This window comes from Piliocolobus tephrosceles, chromosome 7 (assembly GCF_002776525.5).
Source record: "Piliocolobus tephrosceles isolate RC106 chromosome 7, ASM277652v3, whole genome shotgun sequence".
Taxonomy (NCBI): domain Eukaryota; kingdom Metazoa; phylum Chordata; class Mammalia; order Primates; family Cercopithecidae; genus Piliocolobus; species Piliocolobus tephrosceles.
In genome coordinates, this window is record NC_045440.1 from 22,791,886 (window position 1) to 22,814,828 (window position 22,943).

A 22,943-nucleotide genomic window follows, 5' to 3' on the forward strand; every position below is an offset into this window, starting at 1 on the left:
CATTTAATTTTAATGTAATTTTGTTCTAAATGATCTCCTGGCCCAACTAAAGTAATTTGACAGTTTGTAAGAATGTTACACGAGTTGGAAATCACAGCAGCTTCTAGTGGATGGGAACATAAAGGCATCAGAGAGGACCCAAGGTATAGAATGGATAACACTCTTCTCATGGAATCCTTGACCCAAGATAGGGAATTAATTAGTTTCCAGGACTCTTTTTTTTTTTTTTTTTTTTTTTTTGTACTTTAAATTGGTTCAATAGTTTTAACTTTTTATTTTGAAATAATTATAGATTCACAGCAGTTTGCAAAATGTACAGGAAATCCCTGCATGCTCTTCACCCAACCAAAGTGAACTTCTTATACTACAATATAATATCAAAATCAGGAAGGTGACACTGGTACAATCAATAGAGCTTATAAACTTACTCAGATTTCACCAGTTATACATCTACTCAGTGTGAGCGTGTATCTTTGCAATATTACCATGTGAGCCTTCCTAACCACCACCCAAGCCAGATTGTCCACTGTACCATCACCACAAGACTTCCTTGTGTTCCCTTTTACGGCCCTGTCAATCCCTTCCTATCCTAACCTTGGCAACCACTTTATTTTTTCCATCTTTAAAATAATGTTCTCAAAAATGTTACACATAAGGGGTTGTATAGCATGTATCTCTGGACAGTCTTTTGTTAATAAAAAAAAAGTTGTCTTCTGCCACCCCCAGATGTTTTTCACATTTTAAATAGTGCAGTATTCTGTAAAGAGGATGATATCTAGAACAACTTTAGTTTCTGGGTATAAAAACACCTTGAATATAAAGTATTTGCTATTTTTAGCTACAGTTTTATTTAAAGCTTAGGAATGACTTTCAAATAATTAAACAAATTCTAAAAACAAAAGATGATCAAAATAATTTTTAAAAAGAGTTTAATTATTGTGGGATGCTACTTCATTCCGTACCATAAATAAATGTACAGATCCAATTATAGAGACTTATAAATATGCTATCTCCTGTTTTCAATATTCACACTTTCAGGCAAATGAGGTCCTAGTTACTAACACAACCTTAACACTTATGGACCTTGACAATACTTCTTTTGGAATACAATATATTCCACCCACCTTGCTTTAAAAAATTGAGGTAAACCCAACAGAATTCAGCAAACTTTCTATCCATGTGGGCAAAGTTGAAATTAAAATAGAAACCTTGAGGAGGAAGCCTATAACACTGTCTGATTTACCTCTAAAGAAGAATTCAGAGGAGTACTGCAGTGAATTAAGTTATTAGCAGGGGCATATAAAGTTCAGAGCCTTCTCTTGAAAACTGTTTCTCTTTTTCTCTTCTGTTGGATCTCCATCTCTTGGGACAGATCTCAAAGCTACTCATCACTCCAACCTAGCAGCCTAGCAGTCCTCTCAGAAATTTAGTGTATGTTTTTTAATTTGAGCATTATTTTCTCCAAGCAAATAAATGACCCTATGTTATGATAAAGGGCTTCTAGGGCACTTTCAGCTAGGTAGGACAATTTAGAGTATTTTAGTTAAGGAAATATTAAAATCTTCAAAGATTTTTGTGGTTTATAATGAAAATAATTTCAGAACTATTGTATAAGATGTAGGATGGGTATGTAGACAAATACAGAAGTTTAAGATCAAGGTTTTGGCAGTGTTGGTTCCTTCTGAGGGGATGAGGGAAGGAACCATGTCTGAGCTCTCTTTTTGGCTTACAGATGACTGTCTTCATGTCTGCATACTGTTCCTCCTCCCTGTATGTAAGCCTGTGTCCAAATTTTCTCCTTTTATAATACCAGTCATACTGCATTAGGACCCACTCCACTCCAGGAGGACTTCATCTTACTTGACTAATTACACCTGCACTGACCCTATTTCCAAAGAAATTGCATTCCAAGGTTCTGGGGGTTAGAACTTAAACTTTTCAGAAGATAAAATTCAACCCATAGTAGGATTCATATTATTTTATTAAAACCATATTTCCCTCTACTTTCTCCAAACTGTTTTTTCCCACATAGATTCCTACCTGCAGAGGACATCCTGATTGGACAAAACTATAATAAACTGCAGGTCACTTTCCTTTAGGGTTGGAGACAAGTCATCTTGGATCAGATTTCGTTTAAGGATAGAGTCACTTGTGTAGCTATTTCTAGTTATATAAGTGAGATAAGCAGACGCTCATTAAATTGAGGATAAAATGCAACTGATCCTTCACTGATTAGTCTGACAAAAGTGACTCATTTCGATAACCTTCACTGAACCTTGCTTTCAGGGACAAGATTGGTAAATGTGTGTCATGGAGTATCCTGCAAGAACAGTAACTGAGAATCCAGCTCCTGTGTTCTGTGGAGTCTGATGGACTAAGAATGCCAAATGAGGTTCATTGACATTGAAGACACCAATAGGCCCCAAGGAGAATACTCAATAAGGATAGGAGCTCTCTGAACAAGATATCTGGTTTAACAAAATAGAAAGTTACTGTGAGAAGGATTTGTTCAGGCATAATATGAATCTACCTCAGACCCAGCTGTCCTATGGCACAAGGGATGTCAATGCGTATGAGTGTAAACTCAAGAAATAGAAGTACTGGGAGACCAAGAGTGGAAAGGCTGTTGGCATGCATGATGTCGGTGAAATTGTCCCACCCTAGAAAATCACTGAGGGCTGCACAGGGAGGTAGACAAGCAAAACAATTATTACAGCGATGGATAAAAACTTCTTGAATAACGCAACAATGACAGAAGCAATTAAAGATAAAAATCAGTGCACACTATTGACTTTTCACTCAGTGTCTGCAAGTAGGAGTGGTGCCTTTAGACGTAATCAACTTCTTGCATTTTTAGGCAAATCAGGGAAAAATGTCTATGGTTGCAGAGTGTGGTGACTATCTTGAAACATGATCCTGCTGCATATTGTATTAATTCAGGTTGATTAAATGAATAGTGTTGATATTTTCAAATCTGTGATTTTACTTATATGGCAAAAGTGTAACATACATATGCAAATATATATAAAGAAAAACATCTATTCACACTCTATTTCAAGAATGTGAATAGATGTTATTATTATTCCACATACTTCTTTTTCTGTTGGAGGATTATACTTCCCCACCACTTTGACATCAACCTTGGCCACATAGTTTGCTTCAGCCAATAAAATATGAGCAGAAGTAATGTATGCCACTTTCAAGTTGAAGCTTTGAGAGTTATCTTCTGGTTCTGCTTCCCATCCTCCTCAACCCCTTGTTTTCTGCCATAGGACAAGACATGTCTCAGATGGGAGGTGCTCTTTCAGCCTGGTCCCAGAATAAAGACAGCACAAGTCCATGCCAGGGCCAACCCTGGTGGTCAAAATGTGAGTAGGGAATACAACATGGTTGTATCCAATATCATTTGAGAGGACTGCTTGTTACAGCTTAATCTGCCATGATCAAAATAGAAAGCCTTACCATTTATAATTTTTCATTATATAAAGAGGACCTAGAGTACTAATGTTTTGGAAGATAGTCAAAACTTCAGTATAGGGTGTGATGGCTCACGCCCATAATCCCAGCATTTTGGGAAGCCAAGATAGGAGGATTATCTGAATTCGGGAGTTTGAGACCAGCCTAGGCAATACAGTGAGACTTGTCTCTACAAAAAATAAAGTTAGCTGGGTACCGTGGTGTGCGGCTGTAGTCCCATCTACTTGGGAGGCTGAGGTGGAAGGACTGCTTGAGGCTGGGAGGTGGGGGCTGCAGTAAGCCAAGATCTGTCGCTACACTCCAGCCTGGGCAACAGAGCAATACTCCATCTCAAAAAAGAAAAAAGAAAGAAAAACAAAAAATCCTTTAGTACACAATATTCTGAGTATTAGAGATTTGGGCTGCAAATGGTAGAAACCAAAAGCAAAGTAGCTTAAGATAACTTTTAAGGAAACTATTGATTTATAAAACTGAAAAGTATAAAATACGTTGTATTCTGGAGGTTCACTGATGTCTTCAGGACTTTGTTGCTTTCACTCCACTACCTGGCTCTGATTTTTTCTTCATCTTCCCCTTCTTCACCCATTCTTCCCTCATATCAGCAAGACGGCTCTCACATCCTATATTTTCTGCAAAAAAGCTTCTCTTTAGCTCTGACAAGATATTCCAAACAGCTATTGAGTATTGAATTTTAATTTGTTTATTTTCATGTTTCTTTTCCCTTCCAAAGTCATAGGGAATTCTCAGAATAATTAATGTGTGACTTGGGGGTGGGGAAGGGCTCCACTATGCAAGTAAATATGAATGAAAATCCCAACCTGAGGGTGGCACAAGCCAGGATTTCTGATCTATTGCAGAAGACTCATTCTCCCCCCATTTATTTTGCAGATAGGACTCTAAATGGTTCATAGATGACTCCATATCAGCTCCCCCTGCGCACGGAGCCTGCATCCTGCAGACCGCCTTCTGGATGGATATCAGAACCTCAGGCCCTATGCACGAAGGCTTAAATCAAGTTCATATATCCCCATGAGCTCTTCAGTCTTAGTTCTTGATTACTGCTCTCACAGTTTATCCATCATAGCTGACTCCTGGGGATTTTTCTCTTTTTTAAATGGCTATACATCAAAAATTACTATGTTCTATGTAATAATACGTGCTTGGCTCAGAAGAGATGCTTTCATATTAGCTCAATGTACCAAGTTTTTAGTGACCTCTGTAATTTGTTTGCAGTGCTTATTAATCTTTGGTCCATGCAAGATCAGGTACTGTAACTATTGTGTTCACTCCAGAACTTAATACAAAGTTGAGGAAATAGTAGGTACTTAATACATATTTCTCAAGTGGTGAGAGGCAGTAGAACACAGCAGTTAAAAATTTTGGCTGGGCCGGGCGTGGTGGCTCAAGCCTGTAATCCCAGCACTTTGGGAGGCTGAGACGGGTGGATCACGAGGTCAGGAGATCGAGACCATCCTGGCTAACACGGTGAAACCCCGTCTTTACTAAAAAAAAAAAAAAAATACAAAAAATCAGCCGGGCGAGGTGGCGGGCACCTGTAGTCCCAGCAACTCGGGAGGCTGAGGCAGGAGAATGGCGTGAACCTGGGAGGCGGAGCTTGCAGTGAGCTGAGATCAGGCCACAGCACTCCAGCCTGGGTGGCAGAGCGAGACTCCGTCTCGAAAAAAAAAAAAAAAAAAATTTTTGGCTGAAACCAGGTTGCCTGAGTTCAAACCCTGATCTGTCACTTCCTAGCTGTGTGAACCTGGGCATGACTCTTAACCTCTGTGCACTTCAGCTGCTAATGGGTAAATAGTATAATGGCATACCAGCCTCATAAGGTTGTTGTAGGTATTCAATGAGGTAATGTTCATAAAACCTGTAAAGACCAATGCCTGTAATGTGTGTAATCAGAGCTATGAGAGTGTACATATTATTTGTCTTCTCATCATTAATAATAAATTTTATTTGGAAATAGGTAAGCCTTTTAGTAGGACACATAGTATAAACAGCTATCTCCCTTGTCTATGTATAGGGCTGGCTCTGGGATTAAGTCTTGTTGAAGAATGCTGATGAATGAAATAGCTCAGAACAGAGACCTGGTGTTGGAAAATCAAGCAAGATAAATTGCAGTGGGCATGGCAAGTTATTGTAGGACTCAGGACTGTGTTTTTTCATCCCAGCAATCAAGTGGCCCACGGGGTAGGGGCGTGGGATGAGAGAGGAAGAAGAAACTGGAGCTAATAAAAGGCAAAAAGAATGTCCTAGTGTCTTGGAATCAACCCAGAAAATATTTTTTTAATTATGTTTCCCACTAGGCATAGAATTCACTTTGCAGCAATAGTCTATTTGTATCAGGATCAAAAATTTCAAAATCTTTTAGTGAACGTGTTGGTATAATAATCTTTCTAGGTTAAAAAAATAGACATATAAATAGAAACGTTGATTTGGAAAAGGTGCTTCGGTCACAAGGACTGCCGAATCTTTGTTTGATAAATTCAGTAATTACCTACTTACAGTTTTGAAATACTCTTTCTCTTATAATATAGAATTTGCAGTGTGGAAAGTTCTACTGCAGAATCCTGACGATTTAGTTGTACCCATGTTTGAATCCTGTCTCAAAATAGAAAAAGAAAACCAGGCATGGTACAATTTATGTGTCAATGATAGTGATGCTATTCCTACATCTAAAACCAACAGTATAAAACGTTGACATCGCATACAGATGTTTTCATCTTGTGGTTTTCAAAACTCTTTCCAGCTGATAAATTTAGCAAAATAAATACGTTATCTTCCCTAGATTAAGACAGGGTACCCACACCTAAACTACCCTCTCTGGTGATTAAAGGGTTTGAGAAAATAGCATGCTGTTCTCCCTTTCTTTTTCAGCAGACAAGGGCAATCACATAAAAAATAAATAAAAATTCCACAAAATGTATTTAGTTTGTGTCCTTTTTGCTTTCAGAAAAAAAATGGTGGAATGGAGGTGCCCTAACTAACATTACTGAGGTTTAAATAAGTTTTTTAAAAAAGCATGTGATGGTAGTAAAATCAGTGAAGAAGGAAATTAATATACAGATTCCAATCTTTAATAGATTCAGACTTAGCTTCATTTAGGCAAATATTAACATAATAATTACTTGTGCTTGCTGAATATGATTCTGTAGATTATTTACTTCTCTGCAAGTCATTAATGGAGAAAAGCTATCCACCTAATGATTACCTGGAATATATTTAATTACCCAATTTAAACACGTTAACACATCTGTAAATGTTATCTGAAAAGATGATATAATGGATGGTGCAGAGTCAGAATAGCTTGTCCCCAATGAATTATTACTATTAACTATAGAGAAATTTACTAGTATATTGATGAATCAAGCCCTAAGTTATGAATATATTTTAAATAACTATTATTAAGCAAATATTTTGAAAAATACTCAAAGATAATGTTTTATTGTTAGAATGGCACAATTTGAGAAACTAAAATTCCGAGAAATAAATGTAAACATCTTGGCCTACAAATTATATTTAAACTTGACTGGATGCAATGATAAAGCTATTGTACTTTACTAAAAGCAGAATGGGTTGATGAACAACTTTAGGTGATTTTTATAAACACATGTACATGTCTATTTCTAGGACATTCTACACTATTCCACTGGCCTAAGATCTATTTGTGCCAATCCCACACTGCCTTGCTTAAGGTAGTTTTATAATAGGTCTTGAAACTTGAATGTAATCCTGCCCAGGTGTTATTTTTCAAACTTGCTTTGGTTATCCTTGTCCATTGAATGCTCAAATAAATTTTATAATCATTTTGTCAATATCGCTATTGAGATTTTAATTTGGATTACATTTATTTTATAGAACAATTTTGGAAGAGTAAACATCTTTGCAACATCTACAATATTCTAATCCATGGAAATGGTTATTGCCCACTGCTTTTGGACTTTAAAAAAATCAGTAACATTTTAGAGTTTCCAAATGTATAGATATTTCAGTTTTCATTAGATTTACTTGCAGATATGTGATAGTTTTGAAACCATTATGAGTTACAAATTATAAGATTTTTATGTCATTTTTATTTGTTATTTATATGTAATTTTTAAAAATCTTATGTTGGTTTGTATCTTGCAACCTTGATTCACTGATGAATTCAAATTTTTACTTGTAGATTCATTCTACATCCAATCATATCACCAGTAAATAGAGTTTTATATCTTACTGTTTAAGCCTTATAACTTTTGCTATTTTTTTCTTACTTTATAACAACACGTAGGATATCTATACAATGTTGAATAGAAGTAAAACTAGACGTCTTTACTCATTTCCAAATTCAGGAAGAATTTTAAATTCACACTAATTGTGAATTCAGAATTTGTTCATTACAGAAATGTGTTTGGTTGGTTACTTTGGTTTTACAGATTATCTATCACTTTAAGCAGGTTTATTTTCATTTCTAGTTTGCCAAAATTGTGAGTAGTGAATTGAATCACAAAATGTCTTGGCATCTATTAATATAACTCTGATATTTTTCTCTGCTTTGTATTAATGTAGAAAAGTACAGTGATTTTCATTATATATTAATCTTTTTATATATTGCTAGAATTAATCTTGCTTTTATGAAAGCGATCAGCCCTATAATTTTCCACAGTGCAAAAAAAAAAAAAAAAAAAAAATCAAAAGCCAAAAGACAGTTCATTAAAAAGTCTAAAAAAGTGGAAAGATCTTTAGCAAGTCTGATCAGGAGGAAAGAGAGAAGATACCAGTTACCAGTATTAGGTTTGACAAGAGAAAGTTGCTACAAATAGATCCTAAAGAAATTAAAATTTTAATTAAACAACTTTAAGACAATAATTTTAAAAAATTGTTGAAAGAGACAAATTACTGTAAAAACACGTTATCAAAACTAAAACAACACTAAAAAAGATCTGAGTAATCCTATATCTAGCAAAGAAATTATAATTAAAAACTTGCCCACACAAAAATCTCCAAGCCCACATTTAAAGAAAAAGCATAAAAAAAAAGACATAATGTCAATCTTTAAAAATGCTTCTAGAGACTAGACAAAAAAGAAAGATTGCTTCCTCACTTGTTTCAGGATTCCATCATAATTTCAAAACTAAAATCTGAGAGAAGCACTAGAAAAGAAATACATAGAAATTACAAGATGAGCTCTGTAAATTTGCTTATTTCCCCACTTTCTAAATACAAGGGTAGTTTTAAAGAAAGGGGAAGGTTTGAAATGACTGCCACTGCAGAGGAAAACAAATGTTTCTGGAAAATATTGGATAACTTTCCATAGTACCAGAGTTCCAGCACAGGGTAGAAATTTATACCTGTAGTAAAATAAGTTTGCATCTGGTAGGATTTGTTTTTTGTTTTGTTCTATTTTCCTCTTGGTACTTGGCAACCTAGGTGAAAATGTGAAGTCATACTTTTGGATTGATCCAGGGTTGAGATACTGTCATATAAGTGTGAAAAGGAGGAGGACAAGGAGGAAGAGGAAAAAGGAGAGGGGAAGGAGGAGGAGGAAAAGGAAAAAGAGAAAGAGCAAAGGGAAGAAAGATAACGGGGAAGAAAGAGGAAAACAAGGAATGGAAGGGGAGGGGAGGGAAGAGAAGGGAAGGGCCAGAAGATTCAGAAAAAGACAAAGGAAAAACGAGAAGTATATACACCAGACACTGGAGGCATTATGAGAAAAAACCAAAAACAAAACAAATAACAAATTAAACATAGCAATGAAACGACTAGTGACGGAATGAGAGATTGCCATCCTCCACAGAATGTGATGTTTAAAAGATCAGAAATGGAACAATTAATTTCAGTTGATCCGTGACTATGTGTATGGGTAGCTCAAGTTAGGTGAATTCATTAGAACTGAGGAAGTCATGGAAGTTAAAGGCTAGTATATGGGCTGGGTCATCCACACAGCTGTTGTTTACCTGATGGTGGATTGGAGCAAGGCAAACCAACCCGTCCATCAACCCACTGTCTATGGGAGCAGTGGAAATAGAAGCATTCACTTGGGAAGGACGGGGTTAAAGTTTTCTTCTGGGAAAATTCATGTTTCTATTATGGAAAGAGGTAGAATAGGGTTCCATGTAGAAAATGACTAGACAAATTCTATGCAATTCTAGACAGTTGAATTAAAACAAAAACAATGGTGGGGTTTGGGAAAAATAATATTCTTGGACTCACTAGACCTACTATATCAGAATTCCAGCAGAATAATCTAGGAAGATATATTCTTAGTAAATGCCTCAAGTTATTTTTTATTTATTTTTTGAGACGGAGTCTCACTCTGTCGCCAGGCTGAAGCGCAATGGTGCCATCTTGGCTCACTGCAACCTCCACCTCCCGGGTTCAAGTGATTCTCCTGACTCAGCCTCCCAAGTAGCTGTGATTACAGGCACCTGCCACCACTCTCAGCTAATTTTTTGTATTTTTAGTAGTAGAGACAGGGTTTTATCATGTTGGCCAGGGTGGTCTGGATCTTTTGACCTCATGATCCGCCCCCCTTGGCCTCCCAAAGTGTTGGGATTACAGGAGTGAGCCACCGCACCAGTCAATGCCTCAGGTTATTCTTATGCTTAGGCATGAGCAGAAATTTGTATGATACAGGGGGAATTTTTGTGTTGTTTGCTCTGATAGGAATAAAAGATTTCTAACTAAGGGACTGGGCTGATCCAAGCAGAGGTGACTTCCCCATTGCTGACCCTGGGGCATTCACTCTTCAGACAGTTGGAGCACTTGTGCTGTGTCCCAGGCTCTGCGCTTAGGGTTTTATCCCTGCTCTGGGAGGGCCAACACCCTCGCGGAGCAGACAAGTAATAGAATAAAATAAGGTGCGCTAAGATCATGATACTTGTTTTTTAAAAAATCGTGTAAGAGCACAGAAGAAAGATCAACCAACTTTGTCTTGGCAGTCAAAAGGAAATTTCTCCTAAGAAAGACATTTAATATGAGTTTTGTAAAAGTCAGTAGGAAACTGCTAGGCAAGGATGAGAGGGATAGGACGGCAGGTAGAAAGAATCAATGTACAGATGCAATGAGAGTAGGAATAATTCACTCTCTTTGCACAGGTTCTATTCTGTTATGAGTTGAATTGTGCCCCTAAAAAAAAAAAAAAAAAAAGATATGTTAGAGTCGCTACCATTAGCACTTCAGAATGTAACCTTATTTAGAGATAATGTCTTTACAGAGGCAATCAGGTTAAAATAAGCTCATTAGCATGGTCCCTCATCTATAATAGTGTGACTGGTGTCCTTATAAAAAGGGGAAATTTAGACACAAAGACAGACATGCACTATGTGAAGGTACAGGGAGAAGATGGTCATTTTCAGGCCCAAGAGAGAAGCTTGGAACAGATTTTTTCCCACAGACTTTGGAAAGAACCAACGTTTCCAACATCTTGATCCTAGACTTCCAGCTGCCGGAACTGGGAGACAATAAATTTCTACTATTTAAGCTGCTGAATTTGTGGCACTTTGTTATGGCAGCCCTAGCAAGCTCATACACAATTCTGTTAAAAAGTAAAATAAAATGATAACATGCCATGGAGTGGATAGGGGGCTTCTACTTACTTACTGTCAACCACAGTTTTCAGAATATTGTGTGGTCTGCGAATTAGCACTATATTGTAACATTTCCTTAGCAATATTGAAAGATCATGAGTTACTTTAATTTGGAATAAATATAATAAAAATAATTACATGGTAACTATTAGACTCACATTATAAGATGACTTACAGAAACTAGTAGTATATAAACATTTACCAAAATATGTGTGCGTAACAGACCACAATTCTATATTCATCTGCATTGATTGTGCAATGCTATAATTAACATTTCCTGATAGACCACTCTCAATGTTCATGGCCAAGTGGTCCTGATTCTCAGAAACAAAAGAATGACTTTAAATAAACTTATTCTTGATCAACTGTAGTGAAAGCCCACGCTGTTTCACAGAAATCCTTCTTTGTGTAACAATAATAAAACATTTCCATTATCTACAAATGCTTAAGTATCAAGATCTAAACTACAGACATAATTAACTCCATTTCTGTGCATTTATCTGTTTGCTTTTGGATGCTTCAGTTCAGTCCTGCTATTCCTGAACTAAAGAAGATTCACCACTGTGCATCCTTCCAACATGTGCTCTGCAAAAGTGCTTGCCTCAGCTGCTTTCTAATGTGCAGGCAGCTTCTGATGGCTGGTGCTGCAGTGGGTGGGCTTCATAGCCACTCTTGGCCTCTGGCCGGAATTCATCAGTGTATGCTGCGATCATTCAAAAATTCCCTTTAATTTTAAACAAGTGAACAAACAAGAGCAACAACAAAGACACAAAAATCCCTGTTTTCTTCCTATGTTACACTACAAACTATGCTCTCTTCACCCCACCCCTAATAAGCAACAATATCTTTGTGTTATTTACTGTTCCATAATCACTTAAACATAGACTTCAAAATACATAAGAGTGTGCTATACTCAGGTGGTATGAGGCAACAAAGAAAAGTTGTAGTTAGACCCTAAAGTATATTGTTTAATCCCAGCACTTTGGGAGGCCAAGGTGGGCAGATCACTTGAGATCAGGAGTTCAAAACCAGCCTGGCCAACATGGTGAAATCCTCATCTGTACTAAAAATACAAAAATTAGCTGGGTGTGGTGGTGCATGTCTGTAGTCCCAGCTACTCAGGAAGCTGAGGCAGGAGAATTGCTTGAACCCGGGAGGCGGAGACTGCAGTGGGCAGAGATTGCACCACTGCACACTCCGGCTTGGGTGAGACTTCGTCTCAAAAAATAATAACAATAATATTGTTGCTCTAGGCTAAGACCTTTGGATTGTATTATTTTATAATATATGTAACAGGCTTGGGTTGAAGAATTTTAAGCGAAGGAATAACTTCACCAGATTTATAATTTTTGTATTTGTAAACATCACCCCAATGAGAGAGTAATCTGTGGATATACATGCCTTTAGGAGACTTCTGCTATACTCCAGGAGGATCGATGAAGGACTGTGCTTAAACAATGGCTATAGGAAAGGAGAGAAGTGAATGGACCAAGAAATATTAAGGAGGTAGATGGAATGGGATTCATTCATTGATTGGGATATGAGAAAAGGATATATACTATGATACTCTGTTGCATCAGTATAAAGTCAAAGAGATCAGGATTGAAATATTGGTTTCTCTATTGACTACCTGTATGAATCATCTGAAACTAATAATAATACCTACTGCATAAGGCAGTTGTAAAGACCAAATAATATAACACATGCAAAGCACATACTACTGTGGGAAGTACAGAATTACAAGTCCATTTATTTAGAAATAGAATGGATAAAATCTCAAGGATAACTCTGAACTTTCTCACAGGGCATTCTATCAGGAGTATCACAGAGGAGATTAACACACTGAGCTTGATGGGAATTCATGACTCAATGGTTAGAAGCAAATATAATTTCTCTGACAGATTTTTAAAAATTACAAAGCAGTTTTTTTAATTGCTTTTAGTATCAATTAACTGCAGCAGAATCTCTAGTTGCTGATCTCACTCTGAGTGATCTGTCTTGCTTCCTTTGATGAATCGATCCTTGCAGAACTCTAGAGGAAGGCGTTGGCTTCTGCAGTCTGATAGGCAATTCCTTGCTTCAATAGTGGCTGATCACTGTGGGCTCCATTTCCACCCTCAGGTCATGACCTTGTCAGAGCATCCCAGCTGCTCCACAGCAGGAGGCACTTGGCTCTCCATTTAATGCGTCCTGCAAACCTCTAGTAACCATGGTAATAATCATCAGAAGACACAGCCCCAAACCCATCCTGACCTTTTGACCATCCATGGTGGAAACCACAATTCCTTCCTGTTTGAATGTTTTAAATTAGACACTCATGAGATTTTCTTTCAGTCAAGAGAAAATACCATGTGCCAGTGACAACAGCTGCCTAATATCAATCAAAACAAGATATCAATGATAAGTTGCTGTTCTAACACAATTCAGGGCAAAATGCAATCACTGTTTTATCTCCAAAGGACAGCCAACATTTTTCAATGCCTGTGGTATTCTGGGATTTGGGATGTCTGCTTACTTTAAAAAAATATTAATTGCATGAAGGAAATATTTGTAGTGTTTCTCTAAGAAGAATGTAAGAAATATTAAAAACTGACGAGTGGCATTATAATTAAAATTAATGGATTTTATAGTTCTTCTGCCTGAGTTTAAAAAGAAGAAAACTGAAGCACCAAAAAAGGGGGAGGAGTACTTACCCAAGACAGCAAAGCTTTAAGGAATCATAATACTGAGACTTATAGAATGGTGGTTACCATGGATTTGGGCTGGCAGGGCAGGGGCAGTGGGGAGTGTTGCGTGGGGAAGATGTTGGTCAAAGGATTCAAAATTTCAGTTCGATGGGAGGAATAAGTTGAAGAGATCTATTGTACAACATGGTGACTATAGTTAATAACAATGTATTATAGGCCGGGCGCGGTGGCTCAAGCCTGTAATCCCAGCACTTTGGGAGGCCGAGACGGGTGGATCACGAGGTCAGGAGATCGAGACCATCCTGGCTAACACGGTGAAACCCTGTCTCTACTAAAAAAAAATACAAAAACCTAGCCGGGCGAGGTGGCGGGCGTCTGTGGTCCCAGCTACTCGGGAGGCTGAGGCAGAAGAATGGCATAAACCCGGGAGGCGGAGCTTGCAGTGAGCTGAGATCTGGCCACTGCACTCCAGCCTGGGCGACAGAGCGAGACTCCGTCTCAGAAAAACAACAACAACAACAACAATGTATTATACACTAAAAAATGCCAAGAGAATAGATTTTGAGTGTTCTCATCATAAAAAATGACAGGTATGTGAAGTAATACATATATTAATTAGCTCAATTTAGCGATTCCACAATATATGCATATTTTAAAACATGTTTTATCCCATAAATATATACAATTTTGTTAATTAAAACAACTGAAAATAATTATATCATTCATTATTTAGTTATACTGCATTCAACAATTCGTTCATGCACCACACTTAAAACAGCACTCTGTACATGGTTGTCTACGCTTCTTTGAAGGGGATGCCTGTCTTTACATGTGACGCTGTGTGAGATGGTGCATGGCCATGGGATAAATCATCTCCATAGACTGTCAATTTTATTAAAATATATGTAAGGGGCAATAAAAGAACTAACCCAAATGTAATATGGATTGCAATGAAAATTTCACATGAAAGAGAAAAAAAGAAAATTTGAAATAATTGTCTATTTTTGGCAGCCCTGGTTAGTCTTCTATACCAAGACCTCCAGGATTATTTATCTCCCTTTGATTGTCATTAGCAACACAAATTTGAGAAAAAAAAAAATGGAAGGGGCGGAGCAAGATGGCGGAATAGGAACAGCTTCAGTCTCCATCTCCCAGCGCGAGCGACACAGAAGACCAGCGATTTCTGCATTTTCAACTGAGGTACTGGGGTCATCTCACTCGGGAGTGCCGGACAATCGGTGCTGGTCAGCTGCTGCAGCCCGACCAGCGAGAGCTGAAGCAGGGCGAGGCATCGCCTCACCTGGGAAGCGCGAGGGGGAAGGGAGTCCCTTTTCCTAGCCAGGGGAACTGAGACACACAACACCTGGAAAATCGGGTAACTCCCACCCCAATACTGCGCTGTAACACCGGCACACCGGAGATTATATCCCACACCTGGCCGGGAGGGTCCCACGCCCACGGAGCCTCTCTCCTTGCTAACACAGCAGTCTGCGGCAATCTAACCGCAAGGCAGCAGCGAGGCTGGGGGAGGGGCGCCCGCCATCGCTGAGGCTTAAGTAGGTAAATAAAGCCGCTGGGAAGCTCGAACTGGGTGGAGCTCACAGCAGCTCAAGGAAACCTGCCTGTCTCTGTAGACTGCGCCTCTGGGGACAGGGCTCAGCTAAAGGAGCAGAAGCCTGTGAAACGCGAACGACTCTGTCTGACAGCTTTGAAGAGAGCAGTGGATCTCCCAACACGGAGGTTGAGATCTGAGAAGGGGCAGTCTGCCTGCTCAAGTGGGTCACTGACCCCTGAGTAGCCTAAGTGGGAGACATCCCCCACTAGAGGCAGTCTGACACCCCACACCTCACAGGGTGGAGTACACCCCTGAGAGGAAGCTTCCAAAGCAAGAATCAGACAGGTGCACTCGCTGTTCAGCAATATTCTATCTTCTGCAACCTCTGCTGCTGATACCCAGGCAAACAGGGTCTGGAGTGGACCTCAAGCAATCTCCAACAGACCTATAGCTGAGGGTCCTGACAGTCAGAAGGAAAACTATCAAACAGGAAGGACACCTATATCAAAACCCCATCAGTACGTCACCATCATCAAAGACCAGTGACAGATAAAACCACAAAGATGGGGAAAAAGCAGGGCAGAAAAGCTGGAAATTCAAAAAATAAGAGCGCATCTCCTCCTGCAAAGGAGCACAGCCCATCGCCAGCAACGGATCAAAGCTGGTCAGAGAATGATTTTGATGAGATGAGAGAAGAAGGCTTCAGTCCATCAAACCTCTCAGAGCTAAAGGAGGAATTACGTACCCAGCGCAAAGAAACTAAAAATCTTGAAAAAAAAGTGGAAGAATTGACAGCTAGACTAATTAATGCAGAGAAGGTCATAAACGAAATGACAGAGATGAAAACCATGACACGAGAAATACGTGACAAATGCACAAGCTTCAGTAACCGGCTCGATCAACTGGAAGAAAGAGTATCAGCGATTGAGGATCAAATGAATGAAATGAAGCGAGAAGAGAAACCAAAAGAAAAAAGAAGAAAAAGAAATGAACAAAGCCTGCAAGAAGTATGGGATTATGTCAAAAGACCAAATCTACGTCTGATTGGGGTGCCTGAAAGTGAGGGGGAAAATGGAACCAAATTGGAAAACACTCTACAGGATATCATCCAGGAGAACTTCCCCAACCTAGCAGGGCAGGCCAACATTCAAAAAAAATGGAGAAACTCTATGCCAAGAATAAAACCAGCATATAGGCCAGGCATGGTGGCTCACACCTGTTATACCAGCACTTTGGGAGGCCGAGGTCAAGAGGTCAAGACCAGCCTGGCCAATATGAAGAAACCTGTCTCTACTAAAAATACAAAAATTGGGCAGGAGTGGTGGTGTGCCCTATTCAGGAGGCTGAAGCAGGAGAATCATTTGAACCCAGGAAGCTGAGGTTGCAATGAGCTGAGATCGCGCCACTGCACGCCAGCCTGGGTGACAGAGTGAGACTGTGTCACAAAAAAAAAAAAAAGAAGAAGAAAAGAAAAAACCCAGCATATAATACAACATACACAATATGATTTCTGATTTGATATAAGCTCTGATTTGATTATATGAATTTTACATAACACATATAGAGAGATATAGGATTTAAATATATAAAAAGACCTGATAGCAAAAAAAAGAAAGACTCAGTTGCGAGCTGAAATACACCAAAAATGTTTACAGTAGCTGTCTTTTTTGTTGTATTATTAAAAGTGTTTGTTTTATTATTGATTTTTTTTTGCACATATAATTTTTCTTAAGTATATGTACATGGCATTTTTAAATTAAATCTTAAAATGTTTATTATTTTTGAATGAAGAAAATGTATATAAATCCACTTCTATTATTAATCACCATAGAAAGACTAATTTCAAATTTAATAAAGTAGTAATCTTGGCTATGTTAAATAATAAAAAATTAGCATTAGATTTTATGAGATTTCTTGGGTTTATTAACAGTCTTCCTCTGGAATAAATCATTTAACTTTCTAGAATTGGTAGAAGTTTAAAGAATGGAAAAACTTATAATTTCTTTTTCTTAGTTGTGTGGATATATTAAATCCTACAACCGAAACTGAAAACTGTATCTTCTCCCCATGTGGAAAATATTTAAGAAATAATACTTCAGTTCCCCTATATTCAAATGGAGATATTAAATGTCCCACAAATTTATTCATTATTAACTACAAAAGTACTTTAACATGTGATTTGCATCCTCCTTTTGAAAAGCAGCTTTAGTTTTATTTGCAGGCCATACTCATAAGTGTTAAAAAAGAAAGAACATTTCAGTAAATACCAAGTAACTATAGCATCAGTCTCCAACATGCTATCAGAGTGTTTTAGGACGTTAGTATATTTTGAGCCTCTGGTTCTGCATCTGTAGTCCAACAAGATTGTGGAGGATTTAAATTCCCCTCTGTGCATTGCAGGATACCTCTGGAGATGAATGATCTGGCAATGTGTGGAGTCCAACAGGCGATCACTGTCATGCGCAAACTGCAGTGCAGGCCTGTGAAATATCAAAATGTCTTTTTCGCAAAACCTTTCTAAGCCAGCCTAAAAATTGGAGGTACTCTTTCAATGCTGTCTCTTCAATTATAAAAATGATGTAAATCATGAATATAAAGCATCTTACAGGCTAGGCGTGGTGGCTCATGCCTGTAATCCCAGCACTTCCAGAGGCCGAGGTAGGTGGATCACTCTCTGAGGCCAGGAATTCAAGACCAGCTTGGCCAACATGGCGAAAACCCATCTCTACTAAAAATACAAAAAAAATTAACTGGGAATGGGGGCGGGTGCCTGTAATTCAAGCTACTAGGGAGGCTGAGGCAGGAGAATCGCTTGAACCCGGGAAGCAGAGGCTGCAGTGAGCCGAGATCATGCCATTGCACTCCAACCTGAGCAAGAGCGAAACTCCGTGTTAAAAAAAAAAAAAAAAAATTGTGTCTTACAATATGTTGTGAATATAGTAGAGATAAAACACTTTAAGGCTGACAATCAAGTGGCTTGGATCCTGAGCTCGAGTTTGCCACATTATATGACCTTGAATAAAGTTATTTGACCTTTGAATATCTCATTTGCATCATCAATAAAATCAGGCTAATAACACTGCTTTTTGCTACCTCACAAGGCTGCTAAAAGACTCAAATGACTGGAAATATAGCTTGAAAAGGATAAGAGAACAATAAAAAAAAGGCCATGTGACTTTTTAATCTTTAAATATCAAATTATTTATAGACTTTTTCATGTTTGAAATAAGAAAGTGCTTTTTTTAAAAAACATGATTTTTAAATATCTATGATATCTCCTAAAGAGAACAAAGCAATAGAATCACTTTTTTACTTTGGACAACTAAGTTTTTGGATTTTGTTTTTGTTTACTGTCAGACAGCTGTATCAAATGACATATTTCAACTCTATGATAAACTTCAAAATAGAAGTTAAATATTTGCCTTTTTTATACATGCACATAGGACTGGAAGGTCTAGGTAGCCATCTGTCCCCAGACCCCAGGAAGAATGATACCACTGAAAGGCCCTGAGGATGGAAGTCAAAACAAGCAGACTTGGTTCAATTTGGCCTTATGAGGTTGGCCATTTACATACCAAGACTTCCCTCTGCATTTTCTCCTAAACCTGCTCCTCCACAGAACTGTAGATTCCTTGGGAGTGGAGAAAGTATCTTATTCATCTTTTGACCCCTCCTTGTTTTATAAAAAAGAACTTTGCAAACTGTAGATACAAATTGTAGTTTATGAAGAGAATGCATAATTACCATTTCTCTGCCTGTAGCTGTATTGAGAACTAGCATTTGCTGAGCATGTGTTAAGTGCTTTGTCACTATGCTAATTACCTTACAGACAAGTCTTCCTGAATCTCCAGGGAGATGCTACTGGCAAAACTTAGGATCTAGCGAGCACAAAGTAAATATTAACTGTAATTAAAACAATGATCATTCTTCTTACTATTATGCCCTTTTAACAGATGAAGAAACTAGTTTCAGAGATGCAAAGCTGGCAGAGGTCACAGGGCCAGTTAACAGTGAAGCAAAGTGAGGACTTAAAAGCAGACCTATGTGGTGTCAGACCTTGTATTTAGCCATTTGACCCTACTGCCTGCCCACAGGAGATGAGGTTACGAGTGGAATATTGCTCCAGGACAGAGGTACCACCTTTGTCTGTTATGACAAAAATTGCCCATCCCTCTCTATGGCTTGGCAGACTTTCCAAAGAGTCTATGAATTGTGGGGAGGTTTTACTAACTGTGTATCTCCTCCATGGGACCCAGTTTGGGACTGCTGTCTTCTCATTCTGCTGCTCTCACTTACTGGACTTCAAAATGTGTGCTTTGGGAGTTCTCATTGCAAGCAGATTGAATTTCTGTATAAGTAGGTGGTGATATTCACCAATTTATGTGCTATGATATTCCTTTGTATCATTGAAGAGAGTCTCAGTCTTTCTTATTTCATGAAATATTAATTATATTCTTTATAAAATGAATATGATGTTTATTTTAGAGAACTTATTAAGACAGAAAAGCAACAAGGAGGAGAATCAATACTCATCCATAACCACACTACTGACTGCTGTCTACAAGTTAGTAGATGTCCTTTTCTATGTATAATGTGATGTGTGAATGTGTATAAATGTGTAAGTTTTGTATATATACAAACTGTACACACAATGGTGTCATATCTCAAAAAACATATGTGTTATGTAATTCTTTTTAACTCAATAATACATTTTGGGCCTCTTTCCATTACATAAAATATTATTTAAAATTATCATGTAAGTGGTTAAATAATAATGCTTTGTTTAAACATGTACTTTAAGCCATCCTCTCTTTTTATTTTTTTAATTATAAACACAATGCTGCAAGGAATATCACTGTAGCTGAATATTTATCCACATCATTAATGATTTCCTTAAAATGGCCTGTAGATTTTGTCTCCTCCAATTTTATAGTTTTTACATAGAGGGAAAGATTATATATTTGTTTTAATCTGCAGTTGAGTACACAGAGTTGAGTACACACAGCTGAGACATAGAGTGGCTTGGATTTTAACTTCCAATCTGTGTAACTTCAAGTCCCTATACTTCCCAGTATACCAGATGGTACAATTCCCAGAATACTGGTCAGAAAACTATGTACAATTTACATGTGCAAATTGTACAAGGGAATTTTTAAAGGAGAAGTAGGAGTACTTATCTCAGGGAAATTGTCATTTTGATGATGTGGTTATATTTCAGAATCATACTTGCACTTAAATTTTTAATTTTCAAAGTGCTATAGGGAGCTTGACACGCAGTCTCTAAACTGCAGTGGTCTAACCATGAAGTATATTGGCCTTTCTAATGGGGTCGGCAAATTTAAGGGGAAGAAAAATACATCTATAGATTTGGCTCAGCTGTCTCAATTTGGGAGCTGTCCCAGTAATCTCATTACTAGGGTGTGTATGCTTTTATTCCCTCAGCAACAGAATTAAGTCTATATATAGAGCCAGCAGCTGCATTCTCAGCAAGACCTCAAGGTATTGAATGCCCTCCGGAACTCTCTACTACTCATTTTCATTAACACAAGGCACTGATGACAAATATCTTTTTCTTGACCCACACGTTATTTTCAGTCCAAAGATCTATTTTTCTCCTTTGCCTATCTTTGTCTAAATTAGCACAGATTTTTTTTTAATCACTTCCAGATTCAGGCCTTATATGCTTAGATTTTGGCAGAGATTTAAATATATTCAAGCAAATCTCTCTTTTTACCTGACTCATGAAATCACCAGATTGGCCTTCAGAAGATTTTATGGATCGAATACAAAGAAAACTGTAATTATTAATAAATAAATAAACAATAAAAATAAAAAATACATAGTAATTTAATTAATGTCCTTTCCATCACAGAAATTAATTTTTAAATAAGCATAAAAATGTTTTTGCTCACCAAGAACCTCTCTTTTTTTATGCTATTCCTTTATATTTTTCTCTTTTCTGCAAGAAAAAAATATGTTTATGTGCAGAAAGTCTGGCTTCCTCAAGTCTCCATTTCACCCTCACTTGCCATATGCAATGCATAAATTTATAATGTGTTAAGCTTCGAGAACAGCTGACGACAAATTTCAGCTTTCCGACCTGGGTTTAATTCCACCTAAATGCTCTGTCCCCTTATATCAGCTCTGTATGTTGTGAAATGCTTTTATGACGAATCAAATATCTTCTGCTGCAAAGATTTCAAAGGCTTTTAGGGAAAATGAAAACCTGTATTAATAAGAACTTGAGAAGTGCTAATGAATTGTGTTTGTCTCAATGCCACTCTTTTTTTTTTTTTTTTTTTTTCTGTCTTATCCTTGAAAGGTCATGAGCTTTCAGAGTGGAGGTTTCCTCCATGACCAAATTCTATGACATTTACATGAAATGTTGGGTTATAAAATACCTGTTTAAGCACTAAGATTAGTCGTCACACTATTATCTTTTGCCTTCTAGCATTCCAAGCAGAAACAGTGTTTACTTCCTGTGCTCGAGGCAAAATCTCTTTTTAGTAGTAAGAGATTTATATTTAATTTCTTGTTATATTATATTATTATATTATTAAATATAAATCTCTTGCTACTAAAAATTAGGCCATTTTAAAGGAGGAAGAGATTATCTGATTCAACATCATTGTATTAAAAAAAAAGGGAAGTTAATGCCACACAACCCAATCATAACAGAGCTGAGGCTAATGTCTAGGGATTTTAAGTATCTTCCTCAATAACACACAGGATATCTTCTTTCTTAAATACTAAACTATAAATAGAAAATCAATTTGCCTATTTAAATTATCTTGGTTTTGTTTGTTTGTTTGTTTGTTTGTTTAAAAAAAAGCAGAATGAGAAGATCACGATTAGTAGCCCAACAAAGAAAAGTGTTTTGCTTATTTGGTTGAAAATCTTTCACTTCTAACTGGTTGATATTCTGGAAAAGGTAAAAACCATGGAGCTAATAAAAAGATCAGTGGTTACCAGGGGTTGGTAGAGAGAGAGAGGAATGAATAGACATAGCACAGAAGATTTTTAGGGCAGTGAATCTATTCTGTATGATACTGTAATGGTGAGTATATGTCATTATGTCATTATCCATTTGTCCAAATCCATAGAATGTACAATACCCAGAGTAAACCGTAGTATAAGCAATGGTCTTTGTGTGACAATGATGTGTCAGCATAGGTCGTCAATTGTCGCAAATGCACCACTCTGGTGGGGGATGTTGATGGTGGGGAGGCTGTGCCTGTGTAGGTTCAGGGGTAGATGGGAACTCTCTGTACCTTCTGCTCAATTTTTCTGCTAACCTAAAGCTACTATCTAAAACATCTTTTAAAAATATCTTACAAACTAATATGTCAAATCAAATTAAAATTAGGTACCTGTAAATTCAAATAAAAAGAAAGATTTAAGGTGATTCTAAACAATACACCATCATGGATTTTAGAGTTCGAAATAATGACAGAGATGGTCAGCAGTTCACTAAGATACCTAAACAAAGTTTTAAAACAGAAACTTAAGGGGACCTCCTGGCCTAGCATGGTGGCTCACGCCTGTAATCCCAACACTTTGTGGGTTGGAAGCGGGCAGATCACCTGAGATCGGGAGCTTGAGACCAGTCTGACCACCATGGAGAAACTCTGTCTCTACTGAAAATAC